This window comes from Stegodyphus dumicola, chromosome 1 (assembly GCF_044657685.1).
Source record: "Stegodyphus dumicola isolate Sdum_Otavi_A_Nest chromosome 1, ASM4465768v1".
Taxonomy (NCBI): Eukaryota; Metazoa; Arthropoda; class Arachnida; order Araneae; family Eresidae; genus Stegodyphus; species Stegodyphus dumicola.
Window position 1 is genome coordinate 221,977,882 of NC_140768.1, and position 20,078 is coordinate 221,997,959.

Below are 20,078 nucleotides of genomic sequence, written 5' to 3' on the forward strand. Positions count from 1 at the left end.
GCCATCTACACTTAGTAATATGAAATTATTCATTTGGGTTTGAATAGGATGACGGAATTAAAATAACACACAATAACTAGAATACCATACAAATAACTGCAATTTATTTGTATGGTATTCATGCCCTCCAGAACACTGAAAACCACTGATGCAGGGAAAATAATTAGGAACACTGAATTAAGTATAACTGTATTTAAAAAAAGTTCTGGGTAAAGTATAAATAGTGTTTAGTATTTGGCCAAACTTTCATTAAAAATAAAGGGAACAGCAATAACAAAAAATTTTGGATTACATTTTGTTATTATCAATAATAAATATCGCTGTTCTTTATTATAAAGAATGGGAAAAAAACCCTCACTGTTTCTTATTGCAGAATAAATGTGAATGAGTTAAATGAGTAATCGTATTATAAAATAAATCGGTATAAAAAAAAAAAAAAAAAAAGAAAGAAAGAAAGAAATCACTTAGAACAAACTTAAAATTCTAGGAATTCCGTTGAAAAGCTGATTAAAATTGCTAAACATAGCAGAAGGCATTGCTGATATAATTTTTACAGAAGATAAATTGGTGCTCGGGTTTAGGATTAGGCTTTGTTACAGCCTAAGGTTTTACTGGACGGGATAAATTATATGAGAAGGTAATACAGCAAGTGCACCTTTTACAATGGCGGTCTGCTTTAACATCATATTTCTTACAAGTGTACGTTGATAAAAATACCATTATTTTCTTCCCTTTTAATAAACATGTTTTTGACTGTTGGATTGACTTCGATTATTTCTTAACTTTTTCGCATCAGTAGAGACCGAAATCTGTTCCTGTCAAACATTTGAAATGCCAGTGAAAATGAATTCCTGTTGGAATGTATTCCCTTTCCTCCTTGCCAACAAGAATGTTACGACGTTAAGAGTGACTTACTTAAGTGAAATGATTACTTCTCTCTTGGGAATCTTTGTGCGGTTTCCGCTTAAGACAAGATTGCAACTGCTAGCATCAATATCTAAATGGTAAGGCTAAACAGACTGCATTCAAATAAGAGAGCTATTTTAGTAGTTTCAAAGAATGACTATTATATCATTTTGAAGAATTCTCAAAACCAATGAACCTTGCATTAGCGTAATGGAGGAAAGCAAGAGTTAGAAAATGGACGCAAGTGTTCGCGCGTCCTGCTTTTGTCTGAGTGCACGGGTGCTTCGGACGACTTCGATGTGAAAGGGTTAAAATGTTAAAAAATCTAATGCAAACTTTTAATACATTTAAGGTTACTAAACATAAAAAGCGTTATGAAAACGTGCATTACTGTGAAAACTTCTTATTTCTATTATTTTAAACCTTTATTTTAGATGTTAAGATGTGTTACATTTTGGGAGAGGTTAAAATAATGTCAGAAAAGTTTAATAAGCTGTTCTCGAAATTTTAATCATAACTACCATTCTTCCGCAAGGAATTCATAAGGACATAAAGTCCTTATGAAGTCTAAAGTATTGTCTTTGTTACTGTAAGAGAATCCATAGCGTTAATTTTTAATAAAGCATTAAATTTATACTAATGCAAAGTCATTGTTAATAATAATTAATATAAAAATGAGAAAACGAGAATAAAAATTAAAACTGAAGAAATGTTAGTGGTGCCATCTATTGAGAAAATATAGAATAAAATATTTAAAGCCGTTTTTTCATTTGCAAGATGAAGTACAGGATTCTGTTGACTATTGTGATTTAATTTAAAAATATACTGATATATTTAATAAATTAAACTAAGAATTTCTAATTTCATATATCAAATTAATAATCAATTTTATTGAGTATAAAATATTAAAAAGATGCCAAGCATGTTACAAAATTAAATTAAATGGTTCGTAGTTTCCTTATGGCTAGTTTCCATTGCTTGCGTTTTAAGCATAATATAAAGTGATTCAGTTAATTTTTAAATCCGAAATTTTCATAATAATATGAATGTTGATTATTAAGACAAGTTAACTGTCTGAACATAAAACTTGTATTAATCTCTTCTGTGCACAGAAATGATGCAATTGATAAAGGTTTGTTTCAGACACTAGAGAACTAACTATATGTCTAAGGAAAAGGATGCCTTCTCGGAGGAATTTGTATGGGAAATTGCTTGTATACACGTTATGTCTGGGGAAAACTACGAAAAGGCCCATGCAGCTAGCCCGTTCGCCTGGAACGTTCGCATGGGCCCAGGTTGCATAGCTGCATGGGCCCAGGCAGGACCCAGGTTGGAATTACCGGAGTTCAGCGATTTTACCATTCGGCGACTGGCGAGCCTGCAATTGATAAATTCAACGCATTGCCTTGATTTAAGATATGCTGAATCATTATATCATAAATTATATTCAGTGCGGAAAAAGAAATCCTCTCCATTCTTTTATAAATATAAAAACTGTAATTCTTAAATTGCTAGCTAACTTTAAATTGTAATATGAAAGTTAAAAGCATAAGTACCGAATGTTTAGTTTAAAAGTGAATAGTTCGTAGGAATATTGAGGGTACATGCTCATGAGACATAACTTTCCTACAGCATATGTTAAAAATGATGTACGCTTAGTTTAGTGCATTTACCTACAAGTTTAACCATGATTCTAACAGTATTATATAACTCTCACGTACTTGAAATTTGGCTCGCAACAATGATGTTCATTTTTTTAACTTTTAATTTTTTTTAACTCAAAGTATTGATAAATACTATTTATAAACACGATTTGTTTTATGCACCCCTATAACAAAAGTCTCGACTGGAAAAATAACCGAAGATCTAGGTAGTAATAATACTGAAGTATCTTTGTGGTGGAATCGGTTGGTTATATAATATTTTGATCCAACACTTTATGTATTTAAAACTGATATTCATTCTGCTGAAAGATGGCAATGAATTCATAAAATTAGGCAAAACAACAAACTTCTGTTTGCCTTAAATTTTAATCAAGATTAAATCTATTTAGAGGGCTATAATTGCAGGTCTCTCATAATCAAAAAAAAAAAAAAAAATCTGCAAAGAAGGGAGCTGTATTTATATCAGAAGCAAAAGATTAAAATAATAGCAAATAGTAAAATAAAAGCTAAAGTATAATAACAAATTTTAGTACAAATACAGCTCCCTTCTTTGAAGAATTTCTTTTCTGCTGATGATGAGGGACCTCAGCTTTGGCCCTCGAAATCGATAAAGTTTGATTGAAATTCATCACTCTGATGTTATATACCAGGCAATAATTTTTGTCAAGGAGATTTATGTGAACAGATACAAGTTTTAAGAGTTTCGTTTTCAGTAATTTTGTAATTTAGATTATAGATTTCGATTGAACCATGCTCATCTATAAAGAATTCCTGATCTAAAATAGAAATGTCGTCAAGTATGAATTCTCATAAAACAATTCTCAGTCGACACATATAACAGAGTTCATCGCCATCTTCTGACAAAATACTCATTAGCCCCTTTGTGTTTCTGAAGAGTTTGTGCTCGTTTCTACCAAAGTAGACTGTCAAATTCTTATATGTAACGCAAATACAATAATGTTACGGATTTTGTATTTAGGTAGCTATTTTTTAGTAGAATTGTAATTATAATTGTTTTATTTCCCTTGCAATGCAGTGCGTGACAAGTTTTAATAGAAAGCTATCCCGAAAAAGTAAAAATACAAGGGCACGCGCATTTATTATATAGATATCTCGTAACTTATATTTAAACTGAATAAATGTACTTGAATTTTTAAAGACTCTGTAGTCCGTGATAGTCAATATTTATTCTAATTATTTATATTATTTCTAATTTTTTTAAACGGTGATGTACTTTCATAACATACTGATATTTTTCTACTTACTTTTTTCTACATTCAAAAATGGGGAAGTGTTAAAGCACACTAATAAAACAATTATAACTCTTTATTATGATGCGTGTAATGCCATTAATATGTATGGAGATGCACATTACATGGTATTAGAAAATATTTTCATTTACAATATTTGATTATTTTATTAATAATGAAAACGTCAATAATTTTTTTTAAAATTTTATACAGTTATAAAGAACAAAAATTGGTTACAAAATGCATGAGCTAGGTATGTTATTAAAAGAATAAAATACAATAATAAATAATTCAAATTAAGTGCATTGCATTTGAATCTGTCAGTTACATAAGCAAAGTATTATTTTAATTTGAAAAATTTATAATCTATGGCAATATCTTCGATAACAGGCAGCCTACCAGAGGAAGCGACCCCCTCTTTGAAATTTTACTCTCCTGTAATTTGCCACGAAGTATGCGCCTTAAAGCATGCGCAAACAAGTGTATTCTTATTACTAAAATGTCACTTTTTCCCCTTTTATGGAAAAGAAAGTTTTCTCAGTACAACAATGTACGTTTACATCAGCATTTTGTGTTTAAAAGAAATCCAAGTTTTTATTTTTATTTATTAGTCCAAAGGGATTTGAATCCCGAAGGACTATTAGTTTCGTTTTGGCATTTTGCGTCGGACTCATAAATGTCGGTTCACTTTTCAAACTGTTGCCACAAAATGTTAGAGTCCTGCATTATATTTGAAGAAATTAAATAATGAAAAATCTGCATAAATGTATGTATATTTCTCGTATTGTGATAAAACAACGGTACATAGAGTCATCGAATTTTGAATAACGTAATCCTCCAACGAATATGAGCATGTGGAAGACCAAATTTGAAATTTGAAATTTGGTTTATGATCGATTTCCTATTTTTTAAAACTTTGACGAATTTTTGATTAACAAACTCAAGGATTTCAAAGCGAGCAATGGCAACGTTGTGCAGAAAAAACATTTTTATCTCCAGCGCGTGAGTCTCTGTATCGGAAATTCTAAAGATATGCTCGTTTTAAAACTATTTTGCGATATTGCTGTTGCACTGGATCTTATGGTTTAAGTGCGAAGAACATGATATTTAATAAAGAAAGGTAACACACAAAATGTTAAAAAACGCCCCTTTGGACGTAATTTAAAATCTGAAACATTTCAGATTTTTTTTTTATTTTTTTTTTTTTTATTTTTTCAAATTACGTCCTTTTCGGCTAAAAACTTATGAAGTATTACAATAATTTACAAAAATAGTCGAAGGGATTTCTCTCGAAAAAAAACTGACAAAAATCAGAAGCTAGTTAATATTTTCAAGTGACAGTTTTAAGATTTTCCGTTAGCTGTCAATATTAATGGTCTGCTGAATATTAACAGTACTTTATATGTTTCTATAATTTTCCATAAAAAGACATAAAAAAACTTCACTGCCATTTGGTAATATTTTAAAATATACATGTGCTTACATAACATTTGACAGACGAAGTGCTCAACTCAAGTATGCTTCTTTTTTCTCAAAGTTCTTCGATCTTGGTAATATTTTTTCGCCCACTAATTCTTTAAAAAAAAAAAAAAAAAAAATTGGATGGGTGTTGATGCACAAACTTCAGGTAACTTGTCCTTGATGGTGAGAGTGAGAAAAAGTAAATAACCTTTCACTTTCGCCCACTGAGAGGATGACTTTAAAAGCAATTGCAGAGGCCATTGGTCTCAGCCATGTACGAGCTTACGTACTTTACAAAACACCTTCTCGTATTGAATTTTATCACATACTTCTGAGAAAACATTGGAATAAATGGGTGGGTAGACAGTTTATAGCATATTTATGCAGCTATGGAAAGGGAAAGAAAAAGTTGTTAACTAATTTTGTTATAATTTATTTTTTGCTTTGGTGGTATGTTTTTGAATTTCATCTAAGAATCATGGTAGGGTATGTTTTTCATTAAACAGCTCCGAGGCTTTGGATTTTACACCCACACACTGCATTATGAAGAGCAGCTGTTTTTATTTAATATTAATTTTAGTATTTATTTGATTTAGTAATTTTCATACTAAAGACAGTTGGGATGTAAACAAATAAAACTGGTCTCTAAGCTAACTTATGAAGATTATATTTATTATAACTGAAAATTTTATTCATTGAAGCTGAAATTGTAATTAATCGTTTAATCAAGTTTACGTTGTTGCATTATTCAAATTTCGATTTACCTGGTGGGAATAATAATAATTATATTTATGATAAATGTAATGGATGCATTTAAGTGGAGCAGTCGATATTCGTAAATAAATAGTGCCTCTTATTCAACTTATTTTGCTAAAGGTGAAATTGGATTATGTTATTTGAATACGGCAAAGCGCAATAGGAGTAATGCCTTTGTGGAGGAATTTTTAAGGGAAACTGGCTCACATTCTCATTACGTATGGTGGAAACCACGAAAAACAACTATGCAGCCAGCCCGTTCACTGAACCCAAAATAAGCTTATTTTCAATGTAAAAGTTATAAATTACCGTAATATAATTTTTAAACTGTAGGTTGCACATGTAAAATTGGTAAGTTGTTTTTCAGAAGCAGTGGCGTAACTAGAGCGGCGGGCGGCATTTTTCATGAGAAACATACTATTACAGAGGTTAGTCAAATTGATTTCTAGAATAGAAAGAAGCTTGAGATTTATTGGCTGAGTTTAATACGTTTAAGATTTGAGATATATTTGTCAGGAAATAAAGTTATTCACGAAGAAATTAAAAACAGAAAAATGGCAAGTCAAGAGATTATTCACGTCATTCATAAATAACATAAATACAATGTTACCTTACTTACTTTACGTATAAGGTAAACAACGAAAAGATTGTTTTATTCTTTTGCTATTATTCAGCTGTTTTATTCTTTTGTGATTCGATCCCAGGTCAAATTATCAGCATTTAGCCATTTTATCCACTCGGTCACTGGTGATATGAAGAATCATGAGATATCGTATAAAACTGAATTGAGGAGATAATTGTTCTTACACTAGACAGTATTCAAAGAAATTACAAAAACATTTCAATTAGCTTCATGCTTTTGCTATTCCAACCTTATTTCACTTACATTTCAATGAAAAATATGGATGCCAATTAAAGAATGAAAACAGTGATATAAATATGGTAGAATTCTTCATTGAGACAGAAATATTTCTGAGACTGATTTCTCTTACTGCCTGGGTGGTGGTGTGGTGTATTTAATTATGGCAAAGCACACTAGGGCTATCTGCCTAAGGGGAGGGATGCCTTCGTGGAGGACTTTCTAAGCCAAATTGGCTCTTATACACGTTACACATGGGGAAAACCACGAAAACACCCATGCAGCCAGCCTGTTCGCGGGATTCGAACCTCAGACTGAACTACTAGTGTTCAGCGACTTTACCGCTCGGCCGCTGGTGGGCCCTTACTGCCTGGGAAGGCGAAATAAAGATGTGAAAGGACAATTGTTGGTAAAATAAATATCTAGAATACCATCGATGATTTTTTTTTTTGAACAGGAAAATAAGTTATAGGGTTTCAACACGCCTTCGTGTTGTAACTGGAAGCAAGCTCGACAGGTATTCAGGATGTCTGGAGTTCGAATCCCGGCAAGGGCAATGCAGATTTTTCATGTCTTCTGCTTGAAAAAAAAAAAAAAAAACTACAAAGAATTAGACCGGAAACTCTGCAAAGAACTAGAGCTGAAACTACAGCTTTATTTCAAAAATAAACACAAAGTTTTTATTGCTTTCGCCATATTTTGACATTTATTCATTTTGAACGTATTGACAGTGGCTGGGAAAACTCTGTCAGAAATGCCTCTGTTAAGAAAGAAGAAAATATTTTAAAGGGGGGGGGGAGTCTTATATTGGTGCTAACGTGGTACTTTTTTTTCCCCATCTCCTTGTTATTGATAGCACGAAGTCTGAAGAATGTTTTGCTGCGAGTATTTCGCTTTAGCTGTATTCCATTCGGACATGCATATCTGCTTTTATCCTCATAACATGGCCAGTTTCAATGCTCGGCCGATGGCATTGCTCAGAATAAGTGCCCTTGGAAACACTTCAAACCTGACAGGCAACATTCCACCCACCTCCTCAACCACCCACCCTTCTACGACGATTGCCCTCTCTGCATCCAGATGAGGATTAAGAACGCAGCATCACGCGTGATTTCTGTGGTTGATTGCTTCACCTGCGGCATTTCTTTGAAAACTTAGAGGTTAACAAACATTTTATGGAAGATGATATATCTTCAATCCTGTAAAAAACAGCTTTTGTTTGTTATTTTTTAAAAGAAGGATTTTTTATAGAAGATGACATGCCGTCATACTATAAAAATTCCCCCCCCCTTCTTTTACATTTTCTCAAGCATCGAATTTTTATATGATAGCAATGCATATTCTGCCTGTCTTTTGATTACCAATAAACTGCTGAATTTAGAAAAAACATATCTAACGTGGACACCACATAACTTCTTTGTACGGTCTATTAAATTATACACAATTTTTCCAGCAATTCATTTAAACTTATTTCCTCCAATTTCATCAGAGATATATTTCTCATTCAATTATTCAGTTCTCATTTAGTGGCGGGGCAAAAATACACAAAATCTCAAAACATCTTCATTAAAAATTGTAAAATACGGAAAAAATCTAAAACATCAAATACAGTTTAGAACAGTTAACGAGAAACAATTTTTGCTATTAAAATTGGAATTTCTAGGCCAAAACGAGCCATTCGGCCAAAGGCAGGAAAGGAACTTTTCGGTGCACAAACATTTAAAGCTAACTTATAGTCCCACTGGGCAAAAGGCCATCTGATTTAATTCACTATACTACTAAGAGATTCAAATGCAAACAAACAGCCACCACTTTAGGCCTAGTGACACTAAACTTTTGAATTGATAATAATTCTAAAACTATTGCATGCAGATTAACTAAAGCATAAAAACCTTAACCGGAACATAAGAACAACGTTATTCAATCACTTTTTAAGCAAAATATGCACGATTTAACAATATATAAGAATAAAAGAACTGAACTCACGTAACCGGTTAACAAGTTGGGAATAGGCATATATATATGTTTGGTGTAGCCGATTACAACGAAAAAGGGAGGTGCACCACTAGATGTTATAGCATTTTCATATAAAAATTTCAACGTTCCACGTCTACTCGTTTTTTGAATCATATGAGATACTGTTAGTTTGGTACATTTATCTTTACCATGTTGGCAACACCAAGTTTCTCCTCTGCGTGCGATCTGTGGATGCCGTTGTAATGTTGTGCACCTGTTGTTAAGTTTCAATAAAAAATGTGAAGATACGTTTCTTATTTTTCGACTTGCTTCTTCATATGATATCGATTTATTTAACATGGTAGCAGTTCTCGTGGTTTGTGAATATGAATGAAGAATTTAGTAGTTATAATTTGTTTTAAAAGTTACCGGTACTAGCGTAAAATTGGCATGTACAAGAAGCAGTGATATCGGCATACCGCTATTTGATGGCTCCGACTATTTTAATTGGAAAGTGCGTATGATGAAATTTCTTCAATTTAAAAAATGTAAAGCGATAAGCTAAGCGATAAGCAACGGAGGACGTGGGCACTGTCCCTTTACCAAAAGGTTAATCGGTATAGCACCACGTCCACCTATATCTAGAGCCTAAAGAGGAATCACAAGACGCCACGCACAAGGCGCCCAAACCCAGAGCCAAATTCAACCCGGGGGCAGTCCAACAGACCAAATGCCCACGAAAGACAGTCGCAACAACCGCCCAGGCCCCACATTTATTAAATAAAATAACAAAAGCATGCGGGGCCAAAAAGGGCGAGTTTTGAAAATAAGCAAAAATTTTACAAAGGTGTAATACACACAAATATAGAATATACATAAGCTAAAGTAGATGTGCTTCAGCGAAAAGTCAGTGAAAACGATGACGTGGAAAAATGGGACGAAAAGGATATACAAGCTACAAATTACATTTACGGCGCCATAACAAAAAAGCAATTGGAATATATTCACGAGTGTGAGACTGCATTTGATATAATTACGAAATTTGATGCAATGTATTTAAAAACTTCAACATCTCTACAAATTGTTTGTCGAAATAACTCAGAATGTGTGAAACTGAAAAATTATCCTGATGTAAATATATTTTTCGATGATTTTGAGAAGTATGTGAACGAGCTGAAACATGCCGGCGCCACCGTGACAGAACAAGAAAAATTGAACAATATGCTAAGAGCATTACTTTCAAATTACAGTCACATTAGTGACTTAATAGATGTATTACCAGAGAAGGACAGAACAGTCGATTACCTAAAGAGCAAAATCAATTCAAAATTACTTGAAGAGAAAAATGATTATGAAGATTGTGCACCAGCAGAAAAATCAAATGCGTTCAAAATTGAAACAATCAAATCGGGTCCACAAAGGAATGTCTGTTATAATTGTGGAAAACCTGGTCACATTGAAAGGAACTGTTGGCATGTCCATCAAAGGAACTATCGTGGTAATGGCTCCACTAATTATCGTGGTCGAAGTTCTTCAAACAATCGAGGACGTAGTCGTGCTTTTAGTGAACATCGTGAACGTGGAACATAATCTAACCATAGAATAAACAGTCATCAAGGCAATAGTTTTCACACCAGTGTTATCGAAAGTAACATGAAAAGTTCCAGTGCAAATACTGTGACGAATAAAAATGAAACCAATTAGTTACTGGACAGCGGATGCACAGACCACATTATAAACAGTGATGAATATTTCAAAGAGCAAGTCACTTTGAAGGATCCTATTCAAGTGAAAGTCTGTGACGGAAGGATTTTGAAAGCTACAAAGGTTGGCAATATAATAGTTTCTTTTACTGTATATAACTCTGAATCTGGCGTAACAATGAAGAATGTATTTTATGTAAAAGAAATGAAAGCAAATTTATTAAGTTATTCGAAGATTACTGAAAATCATAAAATAGTTTCAAAAGAAAAGTTCTCTAAAATATATGATGTCAATTGTTCATTAGTAGCAACAGAAAAGAAAGAAGAAAGATTATATAAAGTAAAGAGTTATGTTAAAAATAGTAAAATATTTGCAAATTTGACCAACAGTAAGTTAACTTTAAAAGAAAAATTGCACCGTTCATTTGGACATGTAAATTTTAAATATCTGGATATTATGTGCAAAGATCAGCTATTAGAAGGAATCCCTAAAGAAATAGAAACCGAATATATGAAGTGTGCCATATGTATTGAAAATAAAATGCACAATTTACCATTCAAGAATAATAGAAGAAAAGTAGAAGATATTCTGGAGATTATACATACAGATGTAAATGGACCTCACAGAACAAGTGGATGTAATGGTGAGAAGTACTTTGTGAGTTTTACTGATGATTATAGCAAGTTGGCAAAAATTTATTGTATCAAATCTAAGGATCAAGTCTCTGATTGCTTAATTGAATATGTAAATGAAATTCAAAATTTAACAGGGAAGACTATCAAAGAACTAAGATGTGATAATGGTAGTGAATATATGAATAGCAAGATATACAAATTTGCAAGAGAAAAAGGTTTCAAGATAAAGTTATGCCCACCATATGTACACGAATTAAATGGTACTGCTGAGCGTTACAACAGAACTATAATGGATATGGCAAGATGTCTTTTAGCCGAAGCAAAAGTTGACAGACGTTACTGGCCTGAAGTAATTAAAGCTGCTGCTTATTTGAAAAACAGGACATTAACAAATACTGTTGTAAAGAAAACACCATATGAAATATTTTTCAATAGGAAACCATCTGCTAATGAATTGAAATTATACGGAAGTAGAGTGTATGTAAGAATACCAAAAGAAAAGAGAAAGTGGGATAAAAAGGCTGAATTTGGAATTTGACTTGGGTATACAGAAGTTCGATATAGAGTTTTGATGAATAACAGAATAATAGTTGCCAGGCATGTTGACATTATTGAAGAAGACATAATGTGTGTAGGTTGTGATGATGAAGATAAAAATGATGATACAAATAAGAATGAACCTCAAGAAGTGTCATGTGAATCGAGTAATAATAACTCCAAGGACAGTGTGATAAATGAAGATGAAACAAAAATTGGAATGAGACCAAAGAGGCAAATCAAATCACCAGTTCGATTTCATGAAGAATTCGGGTACTACTGTGTTAGTGCAAATTTTTGTGATGCTACAGTTCCAGGTAACTTTGAGGAGGCGACAACATGCAGTGAGGCTGGACATTGGAAAGAGGCAATGGACAGTGAAATGAACAGTCTTGTTAAAAATAACACTTAGACACTAGTGACTAAACCAGAGGATAAAGCAATTCTAGGAAGTGGGTATTTAAAAGAAAACCAGGTAATATTTTTAAAGCTAGATTAGTGGTTCGAGGTTTCCAGTAAAAAGATAGTATTGAGGATACTTACTCCCCTGTCATTAAGATGCAAACCTTAAAATTGTTACTTTCATGTTCTTGTCAGTATAATTTAAATATTCATCAAATGGATGTTGAGACTGCCTTTTTAAATGGTTATGTTGTGTCTGAGGTTTATGTTAAACAACCACAAGTCTATAATGATAATTCGAATAGAGTGTATAAATTAAAGAAAGCACTATATGGGTTGAAAGAATGCCCTCGTGCTTGGTATGAGTGTTTTAACGAGTATATTGAGAGTCTAGGATTTCGTAGAAGTAAATATGATTATTGTCTTTATGTAAAATCTGAAAAGGATGTATTTGTATATATTCTTTTATTTGTTGATGATTTGTTGATATGTTGCAAAGATACTCAGGTAATTAATGATATTAAGGAACAACTACATAATAAATTTAAAATCAAGGATTTAAATAAAGTAAAAAGCTACATTGGAATTGATATTGAATATAATAATGAGAAAAGTAATATCTTAAGACTGAGTCAGGAAAATTATATTGAATCTTTAGCTAAACTGTATGGTATTGAAAATTCAAATCTTTATGATACACCAATGGAGAATAATCATAAACTAAGTCAATCTAATTTAAATCAAAATGTCAAATATAGAAATCTAATAGGAGCACTCTTTTATAATAGTCATGGTACTAGACCAGACATATCTTTCAGCGTAAATTATTTAAGTAGATTTCAAAATTGTTATGATGAGACACATTTCAAATATGCTTTGAGAGTTTTAAAGTATATGTACTTAACATCTAAAATTAACCTATAGTAAAAATCTTAAAACTGATGTTATGAATTGTTATATTGATGCTGATTGGGCAGGTGATATTGTTGACAGAAAGTCAACTACTGGGTTTGTTATTGAATTATTTAGTAATTCAATTTACTGGAAATCCAAAAAGCAAAATTGTGTGACAAAATCTTCCACTTTTGCCAAATATATTGCTCTATTTGAGGCTGTGACAGAAATTAATTTCTTAAAAAAATGTTGTGAATGATGTTTTTGCTGATATAACTCCCCCCCATTAAAATTTATGAAGATAATTCAGGAGCTTTGGCCATTGCTAATTATGGGAACTTCACTAAAAATTCAAAACACATAGAAGTTCAATATCATTATGTTTACGAAAATGTTCAAAATGGAGTAATTGAAATTGTAAAGATTGATTCAGAATCAAATATTGCAGATATCTTTACAAAGTCTTTAGGAAAGATTAAATTTATGAAATTCAGAGAAGGTTTGAAATTGAAATAAATTTTGTATACTGTTTATTTAAGTGATGTTTATTTAAACATTTTTGCTTGAAATGAAATAGATTTTGGTAATATCCTTATGTAAACTAAATTGTGTTTAACTTTAACATTTAAGTTAATGAAAGAAACCTTTTTTAAAAATAATTTGTGTTAAGTGTTGAATGTTATTGCTTATATCTATGCTTAATTGTAAATGGTAAAGATGAAAAGGTTGCTTATATCTATGTTTATTTGTAATTAGTAAATATAAATGTAAGGAGGCGTGTTAGTTTGGTACATTTATCTTTACCATGTTGTCAACACCAAGTTTCCTCTCTGCGTGCGAGATATGTATGCCGTTGTAATGTTGTGCACGTGTTGTTAAGTTTCAATAAAAATTGTGAAAAGATACGTTTCTTAATTTTCGACTTGCTTCTTCATATGATATCGATTTATTTAACAGATACATACATTGGCACATAAGTACAGATGCTACAAAAAAATCTTTTCCGAATCCATTTAACAGACCGTTTTGGTAAAAAGATCCTTTATTCTGTTCGCACGTGCAATGTCAGGGAAAAAATCGTTCAGTTGGTTTCGAAATCAGTTAAAATCGATATTTACGTTGAAATATGATACCCGAAATTTTTTGCGGTTACAAAAACTCCGTTATCTTGTACAAGGAAGTAAAAATGAGAAACTGGTGGTCTGTTTGATAGAACGATAACTGAAAGATATTTCATAAAACTTTCGGTTTTATCACAGGCTAAGATTTCCGATATAGTTTAACTTCTTATATTTTATTCGTTCGTTCTATAAGGGCCTTTATTTGAGCGACATATTTCCGCTGACTACGTAAGATACATAGCACAGCATGAAGACGTGTGATCGGTAAGCAACAACCAGTACTTATGTGTTTTGACCACTTATAGCACTGGTCAACCACCAAGATGAAAAATATTATTTTACAAAAATAAAATATTTTTAGAAAGAATACAGCTGATGCAAGAGTTAAAATTCTTTGCAGACGTCTATTTTAAAAGTAGCCCCTGAAGGAAACGGTTTTAAAATAAATGTTTGATTTCAACATAGTAACGTTTCAATCAAAACTAAATTTCCTAAACGAGGTTTTATTTAATTTAAGGTATAAGCCGCCCAGACGGTATAGTGGTTAGGGGAGCCTGACTGCGATACCCGGGTTCGAATCCCGAAGAAGGCATGAATGTAAAATCGTCTATTCCTTCATAGCAGGTAACGGTGGCCGCCTATTAGGTGCCTCCACAATAAAATGGTCACCGTTTCTGGCCTTAGTAGTGGCCAGTGCCGTTATAGGTAAGTGCCCGACATGAAAATTTATCAGATCATTAATTTACCTGAATTGACTAATATCTTTTTTATTTCCTTATATTTTGGCTTATATTTATTTATTTTTTGGCTGTTCACTTATTTAATTATTTTATTCCTTCTCATTTTATTTATCCATTTACGTTCACCATTTCTAATGATTTTTCACAAAGCGCTAGTACGTCTAATTTTAGAAGTTAAACCTTGCTTGCAATTTGTATATATTTAGTAAGATAACTGATTTTCTTTCTTTTTTTAAAAATTAAAGGATGTCGAGAGACGAAGATAGTTGCTTTTTTATATATATGTCATTACTTTCATTAATATATATCCTATTGATAATTATTAATAAAACATTTGGTAATTCAGAAAGATCTCCAAACAAAATCTGACATATTTCAAGAAAGAGTATTTTACTAAAAATGAGGAACAAAGGAAAAAGAACTTGCAATCACGAAGCAAAAATAGAAAGCTGATTGAAATAAAAGAAAGCACCACATAACTAAATTTTACCTTTAGTGATATTTCTTATTGCATTTACCTAAGTAAGTGCTATATCATTCTTCGAGAATATGAAAGGCAATGAAAGAGGTAATGCAATAGTTTTACTGTCCATTGCAAAAATATATATGCTCTCCAATGCATCGGATACAAGAATGTTATTAGGAGATTTCTGCTTCTACTCTTAAAAAAGGTACTTCAAATAATGAAACTGGTTATGCTTGTAGATTAATTCCACGCTCTTACTCAGACTTTTATGAATTTTGTAATTGTTGTATTCTTTTTTTTTTCTTTTTGTATAATGTAACAGGAAAATCTAGAAATGGATGCTCTGAAAGTAAGAATACAGGGACAAATCGTCCTTTAACACTGCATTGAGTAAATGTCTATCTCGCTAAATTGGCGATAAATTGCCAAAAGTCACCAAACATGGCGACCATTTGGAGACATTTTGGTCAGGTCCCTCTACAACTATGACGAGCAGTGTAATTCAATAACTGCAATTGACCCATATGCATATATATCCATAACCATATCCGGCCCTCATATGCCTTCCAGTAATTTGGAGAGGTACCAGAGATTTCTTGGCGACCGGGAAAAAATTATATAAGACCGAGAAAAGCATCAGTTTTTCAGTAACTGTTAGTTCAGAGCTGAATTCTGAGTGAGATATCCGTGAGAGCTTCGACTTTAAATGTGCTTTGCATCGCGTCAGATTAGTTTACAAGAACACATGGCTTTAACTTCTGGGAAATCAAAAGATTAATTCCTACTGAATATTTATATCTTTGGACAATTGGTATATATATACACCTTTTCAATTCATTTCTCTTATCTAATAAGATCGAAAAATTCGTCTTCCTCGATACAGGGTAGCTATTTCTTTGTTCTGTACTATATTAAATATCTATATATTCGTCATTCTGCATCATTATCTTTCCATTATCTTAACAAAAAGTGCATGAGCTCATTCATTTCATAAAATAATTAATTTATATCTTTCAATTATTAGTTTGATACATATTTCATATACGTTAATGTTAGACGGACTGTTTCTCTGAGATTCGAAACCGAACCCTCTGGTATGGCAGTCAGAATCACTAACTACTATGCCCGATGGGCGGCTTTTAAAGATTTTATATGATAAATGAATAAAATAGTGGTTTAAATCGCAAAAAAGTTTTACCGCTTTCCCAGTTGTGATTAATAATGCTTCTGTCTAAGTTCAGACAACTTTTTTCTTAACTAACCTCCACCCGTCGTTTCGGTTTCATGGAGAAATCTTACTGGCTTAAGTGATCTTGCTTAAATCAGGTTATTTAATGAATTAAGATTTGCATTACAAGCAACTAATAAACTGAAAATAAATTAATCTATCGTTACCATGTTTATGCGTTGAGTAATACGCAATGATTTTTTAATATATGAAATTTTATCTACCGATTTTAAGTTATTTTTTACTTATGAAAGGAAGATTTGCATTAAAACGCTACTGGTATTGAATCAAAAAATGCACAGAAAAATCTTTAAAACGCATATCACTATGATAAAGAAATTCTTTCTGAAGAGACTGACTGCTAGAGGTAAATGTAGATGTTCAGATAAAGCGTTTATAGGCCTTTATTTTCTTAAAATTTAGTTCTAGCTATGCACTTCGAAATATAAAGCTTTTCAAAATGAAATAAATATTTTTATGGGAAGACAGGGGATTATGGAGTTTTGAAATGGAGGGCGAGGGAGTAATTTAATTTTAATGCACCTTTTCTTCATTAGAGAAAATGGTTCAATTAGTTTATTGTTCATTATTATATATATTCATTTAATTTATTAAAAATTTATAAAATGGCACTTCATATTTACTTCAGATTTTTTGTATTGCATTAATAATTAATAAGTTAATAATTTATGGTTTCATGAAATCAACTACGAAGTTAATAGCATGCATTATTTATCAGCGTATTTAGCGAAAAAAAAGCAACTTACATCCGAGAGCTTAAATTTTCTTAAGTCATGTCGAATTTTGTTCTTTGATAGGCAATGTAAATTAATGGGAGTTGTTACTTTTGTTTTAAAATATCTCCTCAAATTTTTTTGAGAATCAAGTGCAATACATTTTTTCCAATATTAAATTAATTATTAATGATAACAAAGTTAACGTTATAAATTTCACATAAAATTATTTGTGCTGTAAAAGTCATCTATTATAAATGTTATATATATGCATATGGGTCAATGCATATGAGTAAACATTTCTGTCTGTTAGGATAATTAAATTCTGTTAGGATAATTAAATTCTGTTAGGATAATTAAATTCTGTTAGGATAATTAAATTATTTACTTCCTTCAAGCATCATTTATTAAATTAATTTTATTTTTCTGTTACAAACAGAACAGATTATTCTTAAATATATGCAACCTTTTAAAAGTTCATAACAAATAAACTTTCCAGCGAATACTAAATTTTATTTGACGGACACAGAGATAAACTCAACAATCTTTTTCTTAGCTATTTCACCAATGCCAGTGTTTTGACTTTTGCGGCTACGGCAGACATTTACGCTACTCTGGCATCACTGACTTACATGCTGTAAAACTGGCTGATGCCTGAATCTAAATGAAATCAGCTGATTATTTCTGTTAAAAAGTCACCTGTCGAGATAACTATGACAAAGAAAATTATCGAAACATTCGGGAGACTATCCGAATAAAAACTTGCCACAAAGATGTATTTTATGCATAGGACGAGGAAATGACGTGTTAAAGCGAAGGTAACCATGGCATCCGGATTTAATATCACATGACCTTTTTCATGGGGAGATTTTTCAATGATATTGTTTTTTGGCTTCAATCCGTTCTAGTCTTTAAGATCTTCCTAACCGTAACTCCAATGCTGTCGAAGTTGACACTCTGGCATATGTGAGATGAAACGCGTAATTGCACAAATGTCTGCTGTATCAACAAAAATGCTTTTACTAAGTACCTGTGAGAAATGAAAAAAATAGTAATATAATAAATAAAAATTAAAATTTGATACGAGTTGCGTAATTTATTTGTTATGAATTAAAAAAATGTTTTAGAAATTATGAATAACTCTGAAATACAAACTTAAACAAGCATCCAGTTAATTAATTATGTTAAGTATATCCTATTTAAAAACTAATCTGTGTTAGAACACGTAATACACAGAAAGAAAATTTTAGATAAAAAGCAAATTTCATTAGCAAATTTTGTGATCAATTTTCAAAGCTGTGCATTAAAGTGTGCGCAAAGAAATTTAAAGAACAAACTTATTATTATTTTCCTAATATAAATAAGTTCCGAATATAATTCTTGCGCCTCAGTTTTTTTATTCTAGGAAATTTCTATTTTCTCGATTAAAACTGCGACTTTAATTTTATTTATAAATGGCGCTAAATTTGTTGAATGACATAAATAAATGTACGGAAATTTTAATTGTTCCTTTTGCTTTAGGTAATTGTTATTGATTTGGTTTTTCGTTTTATTTTTCAAAAATCTGTATTAGGCTGCGTTCCTTTAAACGTTTGTTTAAATATCTCAGTATTTCTGAGCGTCAAGCCGAGGGAAATTTTTCAGATTACCTTCATTTTTCTGTTACAATAGATCTTTTTCTGTTTGGAACCAATTAAAAATTCAGTTAGAGCAGATATTTCTTTTTTAAGGTAATTAACTAGTGATACTGAAATTATAGTTATAAATTTATGCGATTAAATAAAAAATTATATTTTTCCCGCAAAAATCAAGCATGAATAATTTTTAGTGCTACTAATTTATTACATGAAAATTAGTAATACTGATTTTAGATGCAGAAGGATGCTTAAAGTATATAAAATAGATGTTAAAAAATATAATAATAATAATAATAATGACAATACAATGATAATGATGACAATACAATGATAATGATGACATTAAATATTTCGCATCGTTGCAATCTAATAACTCAAACAGTTTATCAACGCGGTTTGAAAAACGTTTAAAAAATATATAAAAAATTTCAACTAATTCTAAGCTAAGCAGTTCCATTAAGACTGTAATTATAAGGATCAATCCTACCAAAGATTATCAGGTCTTATTTAAAATGAAGCGTTTAAAATGGCTAACGAAACGATAGAAACAATTTGCGATGCTATTACACTCCTCTTTAAAATTCAGCAACAAAGGCAAAACAGCACAGAAAGAAATCAAAAACTATTTAATAGATATGGGTGAAATTGATCCAAGAGGTTGTTGTGGCATTATTAGACTACATAGTAAACTATAAAAAAACATACAAAAACGCATACATTACGGCCAAATGGGTTGGAAGAATATGCAATGGACACATCATCCCCCGCTATTAACGGTTAGGTGATAACAAGGGGCAAGCTGGCAAATAGCGTCGTTGATCGCTTGTTGAGGCAGTTGCGTCCATTCCTGTAGTAATGCATATCGCGCTCCTACCCATAGAGCTGTAATGTACTAGAGAGAGAAACGGCAACCCTGAAGGGGAACAGGAATGCGAACCACGTGACGTTTGGAACATTTCCCACATCTTATTTCCCGCGAATCTTCCTTACCATTACAGTTCTATGGAGAATTTGTGAGAAGCAAGTGTTTTGCGTGTAAGCGCATTGTTTCGGATTTCAAAAATGATACTTTCGTGCTCCGCATATGGATGTAATTCCAGATATGTGAAAGATGGAGGAGTAACATTT

General features: G+C 31.7%; 1 protein-coding gene across 1 annotated transcript in view; it reads right to left on the reverse strand.

Annotated features, from left to right (window-relative positions):
• Nucleotides 1-19,799, reverse strand: part of LOC118184845 (glucose dehydrogenase [FAD, quinone]-like) — a 105,713-nt gene extending 85,914 nt beyond the window's left edge. Inside the window, 1 exon segment of the mRNA XM_085825985.1 lies at nt 19,668-19,799. The gene's annotated coding sequence lies outside the window, so the exon portion shown is untranslated.
• Nucleotides 19,800-20,078: the final 279 nt, after the last annotated feature.